The sequence below is a fragment of the Octopus sinensis genome, linkage group LG1 (assembly GCF_006345805.1).
Source record: "Octopus sinensis linkage group LG1, ASM634580v1, whole genome shotgun sequence".
NCBI lineage: Eukaryota > Metazoa > Mollusca > Cephalopoda > Octopoda > Octopodidae > Octopus > Octopus sinensis.
The window spans coordinates 75,859,345-75,881,487 of NC_042997.1; the positions used below are offsets into that span (position 1 = coordinate 75,859,345).

A 22,143-nucleotide genomic window follows, 5' to 3' on the forward strand; every position below is an offset into this window, starting at 1 on the left:
TTGAATGTCTACACAATCATATACAGAGGAAATACTTATAGACCAATCCAAGTCTGATGAAAATGCAGCAATGATAGAGTCAATATAACTGATAAGCAAAGCGAAATACTCTCTGAACAAACCCCAAACACCAAGGCAGATGAAAATCAAATAGAAACTGACCCAACTGAAGTAGATGATCTAAAAAATCAAATCATGATTGAATGGCTGAAAATTGAAGAAACCACTATGAATGAATGTGGCACTCCCAAAAATTCATAACTCTAACCAAAACCTGAAAGTAATTGGTAAAATCTGCCTTGCACTTAAGGATATAATTTCAGCTAATGATGTTGATAGTACAGATCTCAACCACCTGTACTATGCATCCGTGAAGATCTCAATGATTCTATGTGGTGGAGAGATTAGAAAACGACAACATTCCCACAAAAAGCTTACTTAGCAAGAGTGTATTCAACACCAAATTCAGCTACTTAGGTTTGACATGGAATGTTTAAAAAAAAACTTAAGTTTGGCAAGACTATCAAACCAAAAAAATCTGAAAATTAAAGAAAAAATATAATATGAAAACCATACTTGACATCGATACCACCATAGAAACTATCAAGCAAAAGGTATGTGCTAAAGCTGCCTAGATTCTTCAAGTACAACATGTTAAAAAATAACCCCAAAACTTTTTACAGGAAGATAGGGAAAATACCTGTGACAATAAAGTCTGTTCCATCAAAAGAAGATGGTTGACCCTATCGAAAGCTTTAAATTGATCTAAACTGATCAGAGTCCCACCCATGCCAGGTTCTTTAGCTACTTTTTCTATGATGTATCACATAAAGTGGAGGTTGTTGTAGATGGATACTTTTGCCTGTGCCTCCTTAACCAGATCACCAATGAGAAGTGCCAACCTCGTAGCTAACACCTTGGCCAAAATTTCAAACTCTGTATTTAGCAAGAGTTATGGTCCTAAAGTTATTAATACAGTCCCCCTTGTCTGGGTCTTTTCTCAGCAATGCCACTGCTCCTTGGCTCACAAAACTGGGAATTCTCCCATTCTGTTGCCAGTTGCAGCAAACAAACAAGTTGAATATACCCATCAATCAGCTAGTCATTGCATCCTATATTTCAGGAGTTTCCATTGCTGAGAGACACATCAGTCTGTTTAAGTAAGAAGACAAGACCATCCTGTGATCTGGCTCACCACTTCTCCTGAACAGTTGAGCAAAGTGCTGTTGAACAGCCACTCACATCTGTTTGGGCTTGATTAACATGTGCCTGTTGTGGTCTGGTAAAAATCAGATTGTGGATTTTTTGCCATGCTGTGCCCCTGCCACTTGGACCCATTGAACGGCTTCTGTCTCTTCATGCCTAAGAGCATGCACCTTAGCTCTGACAACATAGTCTTCATGTTTCATGTTGAAGAATTGGTTGAATGCCAATCTCGCTGCAAGCATGTTAGTCACAATAATTTTTCTAAAAGCCTCATCAAACTTTCTGACTAGCTTAACTCTACTTTGTTTCTTTTTAATGCTAATCCTTTGGTAAAACTTATTGCTTCTATTCTAATCACCCTTTTCAGGGTGAACCATCATTAATTGTTGACGACAGTTTAACTAATTCACTAATCTGGTCTCTGAAAGCTTTGCATGCTGGCAAGGACATGTTCAGCTTTCAGTAAATGGATTCCTGTCTATGGAGCCTATCTAAGTTGACTGTATAGATCACAAATCTGTGGTCTGTATAGTCGACTACTTTAAATTGTAGACAACCAATGTTATCCTTATCTGCTTCTTTACGACCTGGATGATTTGATGAGGTTTGACTGGCACATAAGGGAAATCCAGTTGATACTTTTCAGACAGTTGGAATAATCTGAGCAGGTTTGTGAGGCTTTTGCACTCTCCTCCCCGGTCTGCTAAGCCCACACAGACCCACTGTGCATCTAATATCTGTTTGTGTTATGTTGGTATGTGTTTTTATGTCATTTGTAAAATCTTCATTTGTGCTTGTTGCCATGTAGTTTTTAATGATATTGTCTTTACTTAGTATTTGCTGCAGCTGTTGTTGTTGTTGCTGTGTATGTGGGATGGGTTGTGTTTGTGGTGTTGTTGGTTGAGGTAGTGTTTTGGCAGTGGTGGTGATGCATTGCTTTATGACTTGCATTTTCATCCTTTCCACTTTTTGTGTGGATGAAGATTGTTCTTTATCTGTTGCTTTGTTTTCCTTCCTGTCTTTCACTCTGCATCCTGATCAGACTTGCTGTATGACATGTCAGAGCTCTTGGTATCAGGAAGTGAAACATCTACTGGTGTTGAGAAGTGTCTGGAGGTATCTGTTGTTGGTATGGTGGGAATTGGTGCTGCTGTGGCTGATGTTGTTGGTGATGGTGCTGTTGTTGTTTTGCAGGTTTGGTGGCAGTTATTGGTGAACTCCTTGGTGTTCTTTTTCTCATTCAATTTGGGGCAGAATGCTTTTAGGTGAGTAATTGAAAGGCAAATGTGACACTTGGCTTTCCTTCCTTCCACTCTGATTGGTATGATAGTGCCTCCTGGCAGACATAAAGTATTTTGGATAGTGTCAGTTGGGGAATTTAGTTTGACAGTCAGTTCATTTCATTTGACTAACAGTGTGGTGTTTTTAATTTCCTCTTCAGAGGAGTTGGTGGCCCTAGCAAAAGAGAGATTAATGTTTTATAAAGCTAGTTAGTAGTGGAGGTGGATGCTCAGAGAGTGTCACCACTAGAATACGAATAGCCTGGGCAAAGTTCAGAAAGCTCCTACCCCTACTGGCGACTAAGGGTCTCTCGCTCAAAGTGAAAGGTAGATTGTATGACGCATGTGTGAGAACTGCCATGCTTCACGGTAGTGAAACATAGCACATGGTGCTCACACACCCTCTCATTGTGATCTGATGATACTCCTTACTTTCTCCTCCTCCCTCACATACACTTATTATTGGGGAGAAAATAATAAGAAATTTTGAATAGAAATTAAATTAAATCAATATGTACCCCAAAAATGGGAGACAACACAAGAAAAGAAACCCACCAGTCAACAGCAATTAAATTGTTGTTCATGATGGTTTGAATTCCAAATGTGTATACAAAAGTATTTTGTATTATTATTATTATTATTATTATTCGCCGCCGCCGCTCCAAGAGTGTAATGGGTGCTTTTTATGTGCCACCAGCATGGGTGCCATCATTTACATGACTGGCAACGGCCATGACTTGGCTTGACGAGTCTTCTCAAACACAGCATATTGTCAAAGGTCTTGGTCACTAGTTGTTGCTTCCATGAGGCCCAACATTTGAAGATCATGCTACTGGCAACGGCCATGATTACAATTTCATGGGTGCTGGAGTGAGGTCAAGTGAGGCTTGCCAAGCTTATGGCAATACTACTACTACTACTACTACTAATAATAATAATAATACTTTCTATAATAGGCACAAGGCCTGAAATTTTGGGGAGGAGGAGGCTGGTCAATTACATCAACCAGTACATGACTGGTACTCATTTTATCAACCTTGTAAGAATGAAAGGCAAAGTTGAGCTTCATGGAATTTGAACTTGAAATGTAAAGATGGATAAAATGCTGCCAAGCATTTTTGCCAGGCGTATTAATGATTCTGCTGGCTCACTACCTTTTTTATTTCTCTTTTATCTTTTACTTGTTCCAGTCATTTGACTGCGACCATGCTGGAGCACCACCTTTAGTTGAGCAAATCAACCCCAGGACTTATTCTTTGTTGTTCATCATAGTCCTCTAGGCAATAACAGAGGTGTTTAAGATAGGCTGCCCCTAGGAAATCCTCTATGCTGATTCCCTTGTTCTTATAGCTGAATCTTCTCTAGTTCCCAGAACTAGAGAAGAAGTTCCAGGTATGGAAGCAAGGTCTAGAATTGAAGGGCCTTAGAATCAACCTAGGAAAATGCAAAGTCTTAGTAAGTAGGATGGCAGACAAATCACAAGTCCCTTCAGGTAGATGGCTCTGCTCGATCTATAGAAAAGTGTAGGTAGTAACTCTGTAAGATGTACCCAGTGTAAGCTTTGGACACATAGAAGGTGTAGCAATGTCAGTGGAAGGTTAACAAGGAAAATAGCTTTTGTGTGGTAGATGCACAGGTACAACATCGAAAATGTACAGAAAATAGATTCCATCAGTTGGCATGAGGGGGGGGGTTTAGCTAGAGGTAGTAGATAGCTTCAGTTACCTAGGTGATCAAGTTAGTAGTGGAGGTTGATGCTCCAAGAGCATAGCTGTCAGAATAAGGTTAGGCTGGGCAAAGTTTAGAGAGCTCCTACCTCTGCTAGCAACAAAGGGCCTCTCTCACAGTGAAAAGCAGATTGTATGATGTTTGTGTACGAACATCTATGCTACATGGCAGTGAAACATAAGTGGTGACAGCTGAGGACATATGTAGGCTTGAACAAAATGAAGCCAGTATGCTTTGCTGGATGTGCAATGTCAGTGTGCATGTTCAACAGAGTGTAAGCATCTTGAGAGAAAAGTTAGGCATAAGAGGCATCAGACGTAGTGTGCAAGAGAGACGAATGTGCTTGAATGGTCATGTGATGTATATGGATGAAGAGAGCTGTGTAAAGAAGTGCTGATCCTTAACTGTGGAGGGAACCTGTGGTAGAGGTAAACCAGGAAGACATGGGATGAGGTGGTGAAGCATGATCTCTGAACTTGGGGCTTCACAGAGGTTATGACTAGTGACTGAGACTGGTGATATGCTGTGCTTGAGAAGACCCACCAAGCCAAGTAAAATCACAGTCGTGGCTGATGCTGGTGTCCCGTAACTGGCACCTGTGAAGGTGACACATAAAAGGCACCTTTTGAGCATTGAGCTTCATGGAGGCAAAGTGGTTGAGCTCCTTTCAAACGTTGGGCCTCACAGAGGCAATGACCAAGACCTTTGGCATTATGTTGTGTTTGAGAAGACCGGTGTCATGCTGGTGGCATGTAAAAGCACCTTTCAAGTGTTGGGATTCATGGAAGCAAGGACTGAGACCATTTGGCATTATGCTAGGCTTCAAACATTGGGCAATGACCAAGTTCATTTGGCATTATGCTGTGCTTGAGAAGCAGACCCATCAAGTCAAGTAAAACTGCAGTCATGGCAGATACCAGTGTCATGCAAATGGCACCCATGCCCGTGGCACATAAATGCACCCATCACACTCTCAGAATGGATGGCATTAGGAAGGGTATCCAGTCATAGAAACCATGCCAAAATAGACTGGAGACTGATACAGCCTTCCAGCCCTGGTCAAACTATGCCAGCATGGACAACAGACGTTAAATAATGATGATGATGTAACTTTCATGACCTAGTCCAGCAGTTTGATATTTCTGTAATTCTATCAAAGGCATCTCTAGTACCTTTGTAACAGTTAACTATAATGCTGATATATATGTTAGACACACACACACAGATGTATGAAGCAGCTAGATAAAATATTAGAAATACCACATTATATTTATTTACCTACTTTTTTCAATTGATAATATGACAAATTCAAAACTGTTCTAGTTTTGAATTCATATGCATTATACTTCATTATTTTCTATCGTAATAGACATCTGTATTTAAAGTGAGTCCACAGCTGTAACCTACACCAGTGTCGCATAACCAGCCCACTCAAAAGTACCTTGGATTGTAGGGCGACATGCTGTGTCTGAGGAGACATACTGAGTCAAGTACATCAACATCAGCAATATCAAAATCAAATCAAATGGAAATTGTAGTTGTGAGCTCTGTGCTGGTAGCATGTAAAAAGCACCATCCGAATGTGGCTGATGCCAGTGCCGCTTTTAGTGGCTTCTGTGCACCATGCGATCATGGTCAATGCCAGCTCCTCTGGCCCCTGTGCCGGTGGCACGTAAAAGGCACCCACTACACTCTTGGAGTGGTTGGCATTAGGAAGAGCATCCAGCTGTAGAAACACTGCCAATCAAACCGTCCAACCCATGCCAGCATGATTTAAGTAACTAATCTGATTTGCAAAGACAACAAATTGTTGGAGTGCAGATGGCTAGAGTTTCAGTTACTACAACTACTGAATTAATGTCTTGAGAGATACAGTTTCTAAAATCATGTTGGCATTCCAAAACTAAAGCAAAACCAAAGTTTTCTTCACTCCATCCATTCACATAAACTGAGGTCTGCCTCTGGTTCCGCTGCCTATCACTTTTGCCTTTATCATCCTCTTTAACATCTGCTCCACCCTCTCCATGTGGCCAAACCACTTCAACATTTGTCTATCCATTTTAGTACATAAATTCTTTTTCATTCCTGCTCGCCTTCGCACCTCATTCTTCATCCTGTCCATCCATGTCACCAACCATAGCTCTCAAACATCTCATCTCAAACGCATCTAGTTGCCTCCTTTCTGCCTCTCTCAGACTCCATGTCTCTGCACCATATAACATTGTTGGACAATCATGACCTTATACACACCTCTTTTCACTGTCATACTCGACCTTTTATCTCTCAGCATACCTTTCACAAAGTGTTTTACTCCCCTCCCACTCCCTCAGCTAACCTCCCATCCACCATCAAATGTGATCCCAGATACTTAAAAACACACACCTCCTCTAACATCTCACCATTTATACTCACATTCATCCTACCAGCCATTCCATCTCTCGAACATCTCATCACCTTAATCTTAGTTACATTCACCTTCGGTTTCCTCCACTCACACACTCTTCCAAACTCTACCACCAGTCTCCTCAGTTGCTCTTCCGAATCCACCACCAGTGCTGTATCATCAGCAAACAACAACTGACTCACCTGCCATTTCTCTCCATTTTCTCCCACCATTTGAGCTCCCCTACTAAAGGTTCTATCATTCACCTCTCTCACCACACCATCCATATAGAGATTAAACAGCTACGGAGACATCACACAACCCTGTCTTTACCCTACCTTCACATCAAACCATTCACTACTTCACCACCCACCCTAATGCATGCCCTACTTTCTCTATTGAATTTCTGTATAGCTCTCAACAATCTACCATCTACTCCATACAATCGCAAAACCTTCCACATTGCATCCTTATCTGCACAGTCATATGCCTTCTCTAGGTCCATAAAGACACGATATACATCCCTCCCTTTTGCCAAAAAGTTCTCACACATCTACCATAATACAAATAATTGATCTGCACACCCCCTTCCACTCCTAAAACCACATAGCTCCTCTCCTAGTACATTCTACCAACCACACATAGACTTATACCCCTAAAATTTCCACACATTTATCCCCTTTCCCCTAGTACAGTGGCACTATACAGGCACTGCACCAGTCCTCTGGTACTCTTCCAGCCATATAACAAACATTCATAAGCCTCACTAACCATTCAGTCACTGTCATTCCTTTTTTCTTTAGGCATTGCACTGTACACCCATCTATACCTGGCACCTTCCGGTTTGCCATCTTCTGCAAAGATTCTCTCACCTCCTCCTTTCCAATTGCACCATAGTTCCATTCCCCAGCAACAAGCATTCTCTCTTCTCCTACAGCCACTATAATTGCCTCCCTATCATCCTTCACATTTGACAGCTCACTAAAATACTCTGCCCATCTCACTTTCAATAAATTTTCATTTACATCCTTCACCTTTTCTTCCCTTCCTCCAACCACCTTCCGTACCCTCTGTACTTCTTTCTAAAACATCTTTATACCTTACTCAACTCCCCCCCACGACCCTTTCACTCGCCCCCTGTTTCACCACTCCCTTCAATTCTCTCTAACAATCATAAACTTCATCCCTTTTCTGCAAACACTCTTCAAAGGCCCTTTTCTTTTCTACCACTGCATCTCTTACCTGCTCATTCTACCACTCACTACCTTTCCTCACACCCATTCCAACCACTCAAGTACCACATACCTCAAAGGCACATCCCATTACTGCCTCTCTAAAGGCTTCCCACTCCTCCACATCTATCTCCAGTTTCTTAGCCTGTTCATATTCACCTCACAATTTCTCTACATATGCCTGCTCCTTCTCTCTATCCAGTTCACTCACCTTCATAACCTCTCTCCTCATTGTCACTCATCTAGCATTCCATTTTGAGCATACCTACAACTTACCTTGTACTAAGAAGTGATCTGACACTCCTCCACCTTCATCTCCCAGTACATGCACATCTACCAACCTTCCTACCACTCTCATCAATTAATACATAATCCAGCAAGGCCCTATCCACAACTGTTCCTCCCTCCACCATGTGAACTTGTTTTTCTCACCACTTTAAAAAAAAACTATTTCCCACCACCAACTCCTGCTCCATACACATTTCCAACAACTTCCCTCCACTCTCATTCCGATCAGGAACTCCATATTTACCTACTATATTTTCTACTTCCTCATTTCTCACTAGCGCATTCAAGTCATTCAACACCACCACATAGCCAGTTTTCCCAGTCCTATAGACACACTGTCACTTCCCTCCAGAACTCCTCTACTTCTTCCTCATCTCCTTTCACTCCCTGGACCATATGCATTAAAAAACACCCACATCTCTCCTCCCCACTTCATCTTAAACCATATTAACCTTGAAGATACTTCTCTCCACTCCACCACTCTCCTACACACGCTCACTCACCAGCAATGCCACTCTCTCATGCCTGACACTCGTCCAGTCACATCACCAAACTGGCACTCACACTTACCTTTCATCTTAGTTTTGCTCTGTGCAAGCACATCCATCCTTCTCCTCATCATCATACTCTCACACTTCCTATCTCTCTCCTCTTTACCTCACTTGTACTGCACCCATGCACATTCCATGACCCTTGTACTAGGGTGAGATTAGGTGCTAACGTTCTCTCACCCCCTTGTCTTTTTAGAAAACAGAATTACTAGGAGGAGTGGATCCCCAGTCCCTTCGCTCCTGCCCCTTTTATTTCCTTCTTATGCCACGCAGTGAATACAGCAACTGCATTCTACTGCCCCCCCCCCTACACACACACCTAGTTACAAAGGAGGTTGCTAGTTAACCCATAGCTGGGACTCTTACAGGTGCTACCAATCCGGGCCAGAGTAGACCTGGGAAAAATAGTGGCTAAGAGGTGGTTCCACACTCCTCAAAACCTGAAACCAGGTCCTCAGAGTCTCACAACCAGATGTAGTTTAGTCATACCCAGGAGATATGTATATATACACACATATATATATACACATATACACACATATATGTACATGCACACATGTATGTATATGTATATGTATATATATATATATATATATATATATATATATATATATATATATATATATATACATATACACACACACATTTACATATACATACATATACATACACACACACACACATATTAATTAATATGAGATTGTAGAGATGCTTGAAAGGAGACGGGTTGATGTATGCTGCATACAAGAGGTAAGATGGAGAGGAGCTTCAGCTAGGGTCCTCACAGGCAAGGCACATAGGTATAAAGTCTTCAGGCAAGGTAACATGGATGGTGTGCAGGGTGTTGGCATACTCCTAGCGGAGAAATGGGTGGATAAGGTCATAGAGGTTGTCAGGGTATGTGATAGAGTGCTTAAGCTCAGGCTAGTCCTACAGAACAGCACAGCTACAATTATCTCCGCCTACGCCCCACATGTGGGGCTACCAAATGATCAGAAGGACCACTTTTATGATACCCTTCCACAGACTACCTCAAAGACGAGTGGAAATGACCTCATCTTTGTGGCTGGAGACTTTAATGGACATGTTGGGCGGGAATCTGGTATTTTCACTCGGGTACACGGAGGCCATGGTATTGACACCCAAAGCGATGAAGGGACTAGGCTACTGGAATTCTGTGATGCATGTAACCTTTTAATCTGCAACACTAATTTCAGGAAGCCAAACAGTCACCTTATAACCTACAGGGGACTCTGCTAGCCAGATTGATTTCATCCTCACCAGACAGCGGGGCACAGAGTTGCTCTTAAATACAAAGACCCTCCCAGGTGAAGAATGTACTCCCCAGCATAGGGTAGTTATTAGTGACTTTAGGCTCGAAGCCAGAAGGATACGGATTTGGAAGCCAAAGAACACTTCACATGGTCAGAGATTTAGAGACATCCTCATCAAGAAATTTGATGAGAGGGAGGAGGAGCTACAGATATCGGACATAGAAGGTAGCTGGAAATTTCTACGGGACAGCTTGCTGAGTGCCACAGACCAAGTCTGCGGATGGTGCAAAGTCCCTTCCAGACCCAGAGTTATGTGGTGATGGAATAGTACGGTAGAGAAAGCCATCAGAGCAAAGAAACAGGCATGGAAAGCCTGGAGGGATGGGGGTAGCAGGGAACTGTACCAGGAAGCCAAAAGGGAGGCTGGGCGGTAGGTATACATAGCCAAGTGCGAAGCGGAAAAGAAGTTTGCCAATGTCCAGCGACATGAGGACCAAAGAACTGAGGTATTTCGGATTGCTAGACAGTGTGTGAGAGAAAATTGTGATGTCACAGGAGAAAAATGCATCTGCATAGATGATGGTGCACTTGCTTTAGTATTTCTGAAAAGAAAGAGGCTTGGAGAAGCCATTATGAAAGACTGCTGAATGTAGAGGATGGATGGGAGGAGGAGAGCCTGCCAAATGTTGACCCAGTAGAGAGACCAGCTATCCCAATAGACAGCTCCCTAGTAGATAAAGCAATTAAGGGTATGAAGCCAGGAAAAGCCCCTGGCCCATCAGAAATCACTTCAGAGATGCTTAAAGCATCTGGTGGTGTCACCCGCATTGTAAACCAGGTAGTTCATAACGCATTGTAAACCAGGTAGTTCATAACAGAGTCATACCCAATAACTGGCGTAGCAGCACCATTGTCAACTGCTACAAGGGTAAAGGTGATGCTCTAGATAGAAATAACTACAGGGGTATCAAACTGCTGGATCAGGTGATGAAGGTTACAGAGAGGGTCATAGTCCATCTCATTGGGAAGAGAGTCTGTTTAGATGAGATGCAGTTCAGTTTTGTTCCAGGTAGAAGCACCACTGATGCCATATTCCTGGTTCGACAACTGCAGGAGAAATACCTAGCTAAAGATAAACCCCTCTACTTAGCTTTTGTGGATTTGAAGAAAGCCTTTGACAGGGTCCCCCGATCACATATCTAGTGGGCAATGTGGAAACTGGAGATTGATGAATGGTTGATAAGGGCTGTACATGCCCTATACAGAGAAGCCGTTAGTAAGGTTAGGATTGGCAATCCCGGGTAGAAGTATGGGTCCACCAAGGTTCAGCCCTCAGTCCCCTTTTATTCGTCATAGTCCTCCAGGCAATAACAGAGGAGTTCAAGATGGGTTGCCCCTGGGAGCTCCTCTATGCTGATGACCTGGCCCTCATAGCAGAATCACTACCAGAACTAGAAAAGAAATTTTGGGTGTGGAAGCTAGGTTTAGAATCAAAAGGCCTTAGATTAAATGTGGCAAAGACCAAAGTCATAGTAAGCAGGAAGGCGAACTCATCACACACCCACTCAGGCCCTGCTCGATCTGTAGAAAAGGTGAAGGTAGAAACTCCATAAGATGTACCCGGTGTAAGCTATGGACGCATAAGAGGTGCAGCAACATCAAAGGAAATACCGAGAAGATAGCTTTCATGTGCAGCAGATGCACAGGGGCAATAGACACCACAGATACTCAGAAAACAGATTCCATCACACTCCAGGGGGAGAAACTAGAAGTAGTTGATAGTTTCCGCTACCTAGGTGACCAAGTTAGTAGTGGAGGTGGATGCTCAGAGAGTGTCACCACTAGAATATGAATAGCCTGGGCAAAGTTTAGAAAGCCTCTACTCCTACTGGCAACAAAGGGTCTCTCACTCAGAGTGAAAGGTTGATTGTACGACACATGTGTGAGAACTGCCATGCTTCACGGTAGTGAAACATGGGCCATGACTGTAGAGGCCATGCGTAGGCTTGAAAGAAATGAAGCTAGCATGATCCGCTGGATGTGTAATGTCAGTGTGCACACATGACAGAGTGTAAGCGCCCTGAGAGAAATGCTGGACATAAGAAGCATCAGATGTGGTGTGCAAGAGAGACGTTTGCCCTGGTATGGTCATGTACTACGAATGGATGAGGAGAGATGTGTGAAGAAGTGCCACTCCCAAACAGTTGAAGGTATCAGGGGGAGAGGTAGACCCAGGAAGACATTGGGCCTCACAGACGCAATGATGAAAGACCGAGATCTCTGGAGATATGCTGTGACTGCAAAGACCCGACAAATAATGTGAGTTCATGGCTGTTTCCTGCACCAGTTTTGCATAGCCCCAGCCCATCCAAAGTACCTTGGATTGTAGGGTGACCTGCTGTGCTTGAGGAGACCTATTCAGTCAAGTACATCAACATTAAAATAAATATAAAATGGAAATTGCAGTAGTGATACCTGTGCTGGTGGCACGTAAAAAGCACCAACTGTTCGTGGCCACTGCCATCCTCCCCTGGTACCTGTGCCAGTGGTATGTAAAAAGCACTCACTACACTCACGGATTGGTTGGCGTTAGGAAGGGCATCCAGCTGTAGAAACACTGCCAGATGTGCAGCCTCCTGGCTTCCCAGACCCCAGTCGAACCGTCCAACCCATGCTAGCACAGAAACGGATGTTAAATGATGATGATGATGATGATGACATACAGCACCATGTTCATTCACTTTTGAGATGAAGAAATACTAATATGGTTGTACAACCCCTCTGATACTTTATATAATATAATAGATTTTTTCCTCTACTGAAGAGGAAAAAATCTATTATGAGATTAATTCCGAAATTGATTCAATATAGAAATAACAAACTTTTAAAAAAATTCTGTTGGCTAGCTTTCCTCGATTTCAGCACAACGTACTTCTGTAGTGGGTATAATAATATGTGGAAATTGACGATTTAAAAGTCTGTTATCAGCATATTGGCATAGAAATAATTTTCTTTTGCCCTTGTTTATAATTTCAACCTTTAAAGGTATTTTAATATGTTGCCACTTTTTTGATGGAATTTTTTTTCTGTAAAAAAACTTCATCCTATATTAGTATATATATATATATATATATATATATATATATATATTGCTTCTTACTGTTTTCTTTTTTGTTTACTTTTTCATTTTCTAGTTTTCCAGCCTTCCACCTTTTATATCTATTTCTTTCTTAACTTTCATTTTCTTCTCTCATCCTATCAGCCTATTTTTAGCTTGTTATGCCATGTGGGCATTGCTCAAAAATTGCACTAAGGCACCAAACGTGTTAAAAATGCCTTCTGAGATGCTTTCAAAGCATGAAACTAATAGTAGCACATAAAAACATATTTTGTATGTATTAAATAATATTCATCTCTCACCAGATGGAATACTTTTTTGTTGATCTTACCATCATGGAACAGTACACTATATAGGATGGCAAGCTGGCAGAATCGTTAGCATGTTGGGCAAAATGCTTAGCAGTATTTTGTCTGCTGTTACGTTCTGAGTTCAAATTCTGCTGAGGTCAACTTTGCCTTTCATCCTTTCAGGGTTGATTAAATAAGTACCAGTTACACACTGGGGTCGATGTAATTGACTTAATCCGTTTGTCTGTCCTTGTTTGTCCCCGTTACAAAGAGTAAATGGAAATTACACATGGAAATGTAAGGGGGAAGTAAGAAGAAAAAAAGAAAAAATGCACATTGGAAATCAAAAAAAGTAAACGCTTTTTATGAAAAGTAACAACAGATATAGACAACTAGATGAACTGAGGTGGGAATTCTGAATTGTTAAAGAGATTCAAAGGCATACCAGTTTTGTAAAATTACTGTTCACTGGCTTTGAATGCACACTGATTACCGAATGGTGTGGAGTCTACTAGTCCCTGAGCAAAAAGATTATGTGTAAGGAAGGTAAGTAGTTCTGGATTTGGTGCAATTAGAGTAGATATAATACTGTAATGTGAATGGTGTATGGGATGTATGGGGGTTAGTGGTTTTAATTGAAGGGTTACTAACCCTTCAATTAAAACCACTTTTTTTGATTTCCAATGTGCATGTTTGCTTTTTTTCTTCTTACTTCCCCTATATATATATGGGCCTGATGAAGCCTTCTGGCTTCACAGACCCCAGTAGAACCGTCCAACCCATGCTAGCATGGAAAACGGACGCTAAACGATGATGATGATGATGATGATGATGATGATGATGATATATATATATACATAGATATATATTAGAAGAAATGAGGTACTCAGAAATCTGGATGGTTTTATATTTACAGATATTTATTAGTATGTTGGATGTACATACTTACATATATCTGTATATATATATATATATAAATATGCATATATGGGTACAGGACGTCACAAAACGTAAACAAGATGAAATACGAAGGCAAACAATGAGAGAAACAAATGGAAAATAAGACAAGTAACATAAAGAACGACCCTTTATCAGTTGTCCGCTGTTCATCTACTCCACATTTTGAGCAATTAACGACAATATGAGGGTTTGAAAAACAGTTGCTCCCACGAACGAAAATAAAATTTGGGATTTGCAGAGGGTCAAAGTTGGTAACAAAAACAGGACAGTGGAGACATACAACAAACCAAATGAAAAGAAACATGGAGAGCTGTTAGGCCAGACGAGGTCAGGTAGCAAACGCTGGAGGAATATTCTTTGACAAGAGAAAAGATAGGAGACAGATAAGAATGCGTCTGGTCTGTGCGACAGACTGAAGGAAAAGAAGGATGATCACATGAGGAAAAGATAGATGGACAATGGTCACGTGTGAGCAATGAGAGGAAAGGAGGAAAAGGGGCAAGAGAGGGAGACAAACAGAAAACTGTGAAGGGAAGAAAAAAGAATTAGAGAAAGGATGAGAGAGAAAATGGAATGGGAGAAAAAGAATTAGAGAAAGGATGAGAGAGAGAGAACAGTACAGGTTAGAGTCGCATCAAAATTATTAAGATATTTGTTAAAGAGAATAACAATCGTTAAGCCAAGACAAACATTTCAAGTCATATACATTATTATTATTAAAAAATTAAAAATCTTACAGCTGGGATATCTCAAAATATGGGAAATCCTATCATCAGAGACAAATAGGGAAAATGTGAAGTGTATAGATTAAGGACACGATGAAATAAAGGACTGGAGAAATAAAGAATAAAGAAAAAAGAAACATAAAAGTTCACTTAAAATGCATGTCTTCTCTGACAAAACTGGAAACCTATACTCTCTTACCATCAAGGAATGCATTGGAATTATTAAGAAGGAGCTACACAAATCCTATAGGATAGCCCCACAAGTCAGCCCTGGATACCATTAACACTAATCAATGCAAGCTTGTAGACATGCTTGAGGTCGACGACTGCATGGAGCACTACAACCCAAGAGCCCTACACTTTACCTTAAGGACCAGGCTTCTTAACCAAACCCTTTATAAGACTCATTTGCCCCACCAAATCTGATTTAGGATGAATCAGTAAAAATATACTAGATAGAATTATACCTACTATTAGAAAGAAACTAAATGTAAGCTAATGGTCCTGCATAGGTGAGGTCATCACATGGTTCCACCTGCTTCAAAACAAGAACACTACCTCATTCCTACAATTCGACATCAACAACTACAATGCCTCCATATCACCAATCCTCCTTAAGGATGCCCTGACTCTAGCTAAAAATCTAACCAACCCAACCTTAGAAATAGATGTAATTCTATCTGCCAGGCAAACTCTCATATCCTTCGACAATAAGCTTTGGTTCCATGCTAACCGCAATACTAATAGAAACTTCTTCAATATAACCATGGGCTCATCCAACTCTGCTCAGGTCACAGATCTAGTCGGACTGTACCTCCTTCAACAGTTCCACACACACTTCCTCAACATCAAAAGAGGTTTATATAGAGATGATGCATTAATAATTGCAACAGGCCTAACAAAATCTGCATTAGAAAAAATAGAAAACTCTTACATAAATTCTTTGCCAACTTTAACCTATCTATCTCTTTTGAAAACTCTTACAAAACAGCAAACTTCCTAGATGTTACCTTGGATTTAAACTCTTCACTTTACTTCCCATATCATAAACCCAATCAATACCTTAAGTACATAAACACAGTATCTAGCCATCATAAATCTACATTCGAGAGTATAATCAAAGGCATATCCATCAGGATATCTGATCTATCCACCACTGAGGAAATCTTCAATAACTATGCCACCTACTACAACCAAGCTCTAGCTAATAGTGGTTCCTCCCAGAAGATTCGATTTATAACCAACACTAAACTCAAAGAACACCTCTCTAAACTTAACCCGAGATGAGCATGCCCACATATTGGATACCCAAACCCTCCCACTATAGTAAGTAAAACTTGCCTGTCTAGCACCCACATGCATAATACTTGATCTAAGAATACTAACATCAAATCCTACAACTCTCTAACATACACCAGGAATTGCACTTCCCCAAATTTACCTAATAAAAGTGGTGTGAGATCAATTCTCTGGTACATACCTCCATTCACTTTAAACGTTAAGGCTCTTGCTAAAGCATTCTTTAAAATAGCAGACTCTAATTTCCCACATAACCATAAATACCATTCTGTCTTTAAAAGATCCACTTTAAAATTATCCTATTCCTCTACACCAAATATAGAATCTATTATCACCTCATCTAACAAATGTAAACTTAGCTTTTACTATCTAAATGTATACAACCCTACCATAAATCTATACAACCGCTTGCAATAACATAGGCAACACCCCTGACCCTAACAATTTAAATAACTTAAATCTAGCTAATATAATCCCCCACCTCCGAGGGAGCTGGGCACACAGTTGAAACCAATGGTAGTACTAATAAGAATACTGATACAAACAATACTAACTCTACTAAAACCAGTACAACCACTAACACTTCTACTACAATTACTAATAATATTAACAATAATACTAATACTACCACCAATGAAGATATTACCATTACTGAAAATAATATACTAACACTATTACCACAAATGCTACTAATAATTACAATAATAATAATACTAATACCAATACCACTGCTACTACTACTAATAGTAATAATAATTATAATAGCGATAACAATAATAATGGTAATGGTGGCAGTGATAATGATAATAGCAATAATGGCAATGATAACAACAATAACATGAACCGATCACCTAATACAACACTAGCCTTTAACTTGTCTGCAAATAGCACTGCTTTATACCTCTCTATAACTAACCATCTTAGAACAGATAGTTGCAACTGCAAATCTGGGACCGACTGCTCACTGCAATCCCAATGCAGAATGTGGTATACCAATGCATCATCCACAACATATAAATAACTTCAATAGTTACTATATTGGATAAACCATGAATTTTATACAAAGATATTCAGCACATTTAAACTCATTTAAATATAAAGAGCATAGCAATTCCTCATAATTAGCCAGGTACGTACACCATTTAATTAATAGAAAAATACAATATAGGTTATCCTGGGCTATAATAGATTCTGGCATCTCATATCAGGGCCAGTACTCCACTTGTGGACTCTACCTAAAAGAAGCCCTGAAAATTTTAACCCATAACTCACCACAATTACTCAACAAACACAACAAAGCCTTCACAATGTGTAAACACAACTTATTCTATAAATTCAAGTGTAAACTTACACCCTACACATAACACTTACATACATACCTCCATAGTTATTATTACATACCCTTGTATATCTTTTCTATCAATCTTAGTACCTTAGAAGATAACTTAATTCTTTAACTTATCTTTAAACCTTAAACTCATAGATCCCCTAATCCTTAGTTGTAACTAAGTTATTCCTAAATAATTTCTCTATCCACACCTACTTCACATTCACCCTTTGTGAGACTCATACCCCCATAGAAATATTTCTATAGCTACTGACCTTAGCCATAAAAGGGACACAAACACTTACTACTTGACTTCCTGCTCCAACCCTAAAAACTTGAAGAATAGCACTGGCATCTACTGTCCTCTTTATATCCTCTTCTCTTTGAATCCCTTTCATTTTATTTTACTTAATTTTGTATTTTGCATCTTCCTTTACCTTGCTCCTCTCTCATTATTTACCCTTGTATACTTCTTTATCCTCTTATTCATTTTTTATTTTTTTTTTTATTTTTCCAGTTTCAGCTCATGAGCTGTGGCCATGCTGGGGCACCGCCATATGTGCATTATATTTTTATATTATTTTATTCTTCCTACCAATCCTTGCCAATGCCCTGTCAATTGCATTCCTCCTCCTCCTCTCTCTGTACTTTCAGCTTCCCTACAAATACCTCTCTCTCCTATTTATTTTTCTTCTCTTTATCCCTCAATAGCCATTTCTACTATCATTCCCTTATGAACCATTGATATGGTTATGTTTCTCTTTGGATATTTACACTATGGATTTACATAGGACTGTACCTAAAGACTTATGGACAAGCATCTACACTATTGGAAAGTTGAACCGTGAACTTTTGTTTCCTTTTTCTTTATATCTTCTGTCCTTTATTTCGTATCCTCCACATTTTCCCCATTTGTCTCTGATGACAGAATATCCCATATTCTGAGATATCCCAGAAACAGCTGTAAGACTTTAAATTTTTTATTAATAATAATGTATATGACTTGAGATGTTTGTCTTGCCTTAATGTTTGTTGTCCTCTTTAATAAATCTATATGTGCTAAATCAGAAATCTACAATGGTTCCATAACTCCCATCTCGGCTATAAGCTTGAAGCCCTGGTAATCCGTTACTGCACTTACCCAGCATACCTAGTCATTTAGATCATCTGTGAATTAAACCCCCATATTTTGTATATATATATGACAGTGGCATAAAGAAGTGTCAGTCACTTAAAGTGGTTAGAACTTGTGGAAGAGGGAGGCCCAGGAAGATATGTGATGAAGCAGTGAAGCCTGATCTCAAGATGTTGAGCCTCACAGACATGACAAAGGACTGAGATAATTGGCAATTTGCTGTGCTTGAGAAGATCTATCCAACACAAGAAAGATGATGTCCTAAAATCATTTTGGTTATGCTTGTAGCCTATTCTGCCCTGTCAAGCATTCTTCACATCTCATTCCCATAACAAGCCCTCCATCACTCTACATGTAGCTCCTCCCTCTGTCTCTACACCACCAGTTTCCTCCTCCCCATTATCCTCCATTCCCCATCATGCTATTTCACTTATCACCTTTCTATACTTTCAGTTATCTCTCTCCTCCACCACATTCCTTTGAACATCTATATCTTTTTTATCCTTCTCATATATGTCATCAAGCTCCACTCAGTATAGCCACCCTTATATACCCCCACACTTCCCTCCTTTCCACTCCTACACCTTGCACATCACCCCCACCATTTCTGCTCTATCTGTCCCCGAATCACTTCTATCTCACATATTATCCCTCTCCATGCAGATATTTCCAACCAACCATACCTCTCTAACCATGTTACTCTCCCCTTACACACTTATGAAAGAACCCACTCACTCCTCCTCTCCCTTGACCTACTGTCTGTATTCTCTCTTATACACATCTTACTGTAATCTGAGAGTTTGCTCTTCACTCTCATCTTTATCCACATCTAACTTCTTCCAGATAAATGCTTATGTGGTCATAAAACCACAACATCTATTCAATGAGACAGCCATAAAATCTTGTTGCTAGTTTCAAGCTTGACAACCAATTGATAATACAATTAATTATCTTACCTGAACAAAAACAATTTCCTTGACCAATCCAATTCGAGGCACTGGTTTGTTTGTGCTGGGTAAATGTGTTTATGTGGAATGTATATATTCAGTGTTGTATGAGTTTGTGTAACATATAATTCTATACTATATAATTTAAAATATCATAGTGTGGTAAGTAGCTTGCTAACCAACCACACGGTTGCGGGTTCAACCCCACTGCGTGGCATCTTGGGCAAGTGTCTTCTGCTATAGCCCCGGGCCGACCAATGCCTTGTGAGTGGATTTGGTAGACAGAAACTGAAAGAAGCCTGTCGTATATATGTATATATATGTATATGTGTGTGTGTTTGTGTGTCTGTGTTTGTCCCCCTAGCATTGCTTGACAACCGATGCTGGTGTGTTTAGGTCCCCGTCACTTAGCGGTTCGGCAAAAAGAGAGCGATAGAATAAGTACTAAAAGGTGGTGCTCCAGCATGGCCGCAGTCAAATGACTGAAACAAGTAAAAGAGTAAAAGAGTAAAGAGAGTATATATATATATATATATATATATATATATATATATATATATGTAATGTCCTTTGTGAAATATCTAACTACGAAATAGGTGAGAGCCGGTGACATGAAGGGCATCTGACTGTAGAAAATCTGCTTCAACAAATTCTATCCAACCCATGAGAGCATGAAAAGTGGACATTAAGTTGATAATGATGCGCAGGAGTGGCTGTGTGGTAAGTAGCTTGTTTACCAACCACATGGTTCCGGGTTCGGTCCCACTGCGTGGCACCTTGGGCAAGTGTCTTCTACTATAGCCTCGGGCCGACCAAAGCCTTGTGAGTGGATTTGGTAGACGGAAACTGAAAGAAGCCCGTCGTATATGTGTATGTGTGCGTGTATGTTTGTGTGTCTGTGTTTGTCCCATCCAACATCGCTTGACAACCGATGCTGGTGTGTTTATGTCCCCGTAACTTAGCAGTTTGGTAAAAGAGACCGATAGAATAAGTACTGGGCTTACAAAGAATAAGTCCCGGGGTCGAGTTGCTCGATCAAAGGCGGTGCTCCAGCATGGATGCAGTCAAATGACTGAAGCAAGTAAAAGAGTAAAGTATATATATATATATATATGTATGTATATATATATATATTATATATATATATATATATATATATAATATATATATATATATATATACATATATATATATATATACCGAGATATACACAAGTAGGAAGTAAGGATGGATAGCTAAGAAGTAGTGTTAGATGTGTCGTTTTGAGGAAAGGAGGAGAAAATAAGGATATGACAAGAAAAGGAAATGGTCATAAGGATAAGCTACTGTAAAACCTCTATATAAGTCAAACAAAGCTGGTATACTGCCCATGGTTTTTCTGTTTTCACAGAATAATGTAAAAAGATGCAGTTGATACCCAATCTGAACACCTACAGGAATATGTGTATGGGGAGGGTACAAGAGTTTGGCCCAATTACCTGTAATCAAATGAACTCTGTTGAAAGAATCATGTGGTAGCATTAGATCTCCTAACTCTTTATGTCACGATACTTGCATATGCACACAAGCTTGTGAACATGGATATAAACATGTATCCAGGATTAAAAAATAAAACAAAAAAAGCAATGCAAACTGGCAGGTAGCCCAGGAAGAGAAGAGAAACAAGTGAAAAGAATGTAGGAGATGTCTTCCACATTAGATTTTAAGAGGATAGCATTTTATGCTGGCTATGATAAAGAGAAATCTAAGTTTGAGTGTATGTCAGTGTATTTGTAGTGCTCAGAGTTGTTAGTGAATATAACAATGTGGATAAATGATTTAGATATCAAAATTCATTCCAAGGTGAAAGTTATAGCTGAAAAGAATGAATCAAGATAGTTTATCTGTGGTGATATTAGAAGTGCCAAGACAGTACTTCAATACAGCAGCCATACACTTTTTAGATGTAAACCTCTTTATGAGCTAATGTAATTTGGAGCTAATTAAGCGTTCATAGTGTCTGACTGGTTTCTGTGCAGATGGTATGTAAAAAGCACCATTTGAGTGTGGTCGATGCCAGTGCTGCCTGACTGGCCCCCATGCCACTGGCACATAAAAAGCACGCACTACACTCATGGAGTGGTTGGTGTTAGGAAGGGCATCCAGCTGTAGAAACCTTGCCAGATCAGATTGGAGCCTGGTGCAGCCTCCTGGCTTACCAGTCCTCATTCAAACCAGCCAGTATAGAAAGTGGATGTTAAACGGTGATGATGATAATAATGATGAATTCAATTTAAGAAAAATTTCTGACACACAGAATAGCTTGACAATTATGTGTGTGTGTAGTGGGGGGTGGGGAATGGAGGTATTTGTGTGGCAATAACTGACAACCTTTTATCATAGAGTGAAGCCAAACTGCAT

The 22,143-nt window shown here is 40.1% G+C and overlaps 1 protein-coding gene across 2 annotated transcripts in view; it reads right to left on the bottom strand.

Moving 5' to 3' along the window:
• Nucleotides 1-22,143, bottom strand: part of LOC115210263 (ER degradation-enhancing alpha-mannosidase-like protein 3) — a 413,751-nt gene that overhangs the window by 32,007 nt on the left and 359,601 nt on the right. The gene's annotated exons all lie outside the window — the stretch shown is intronic.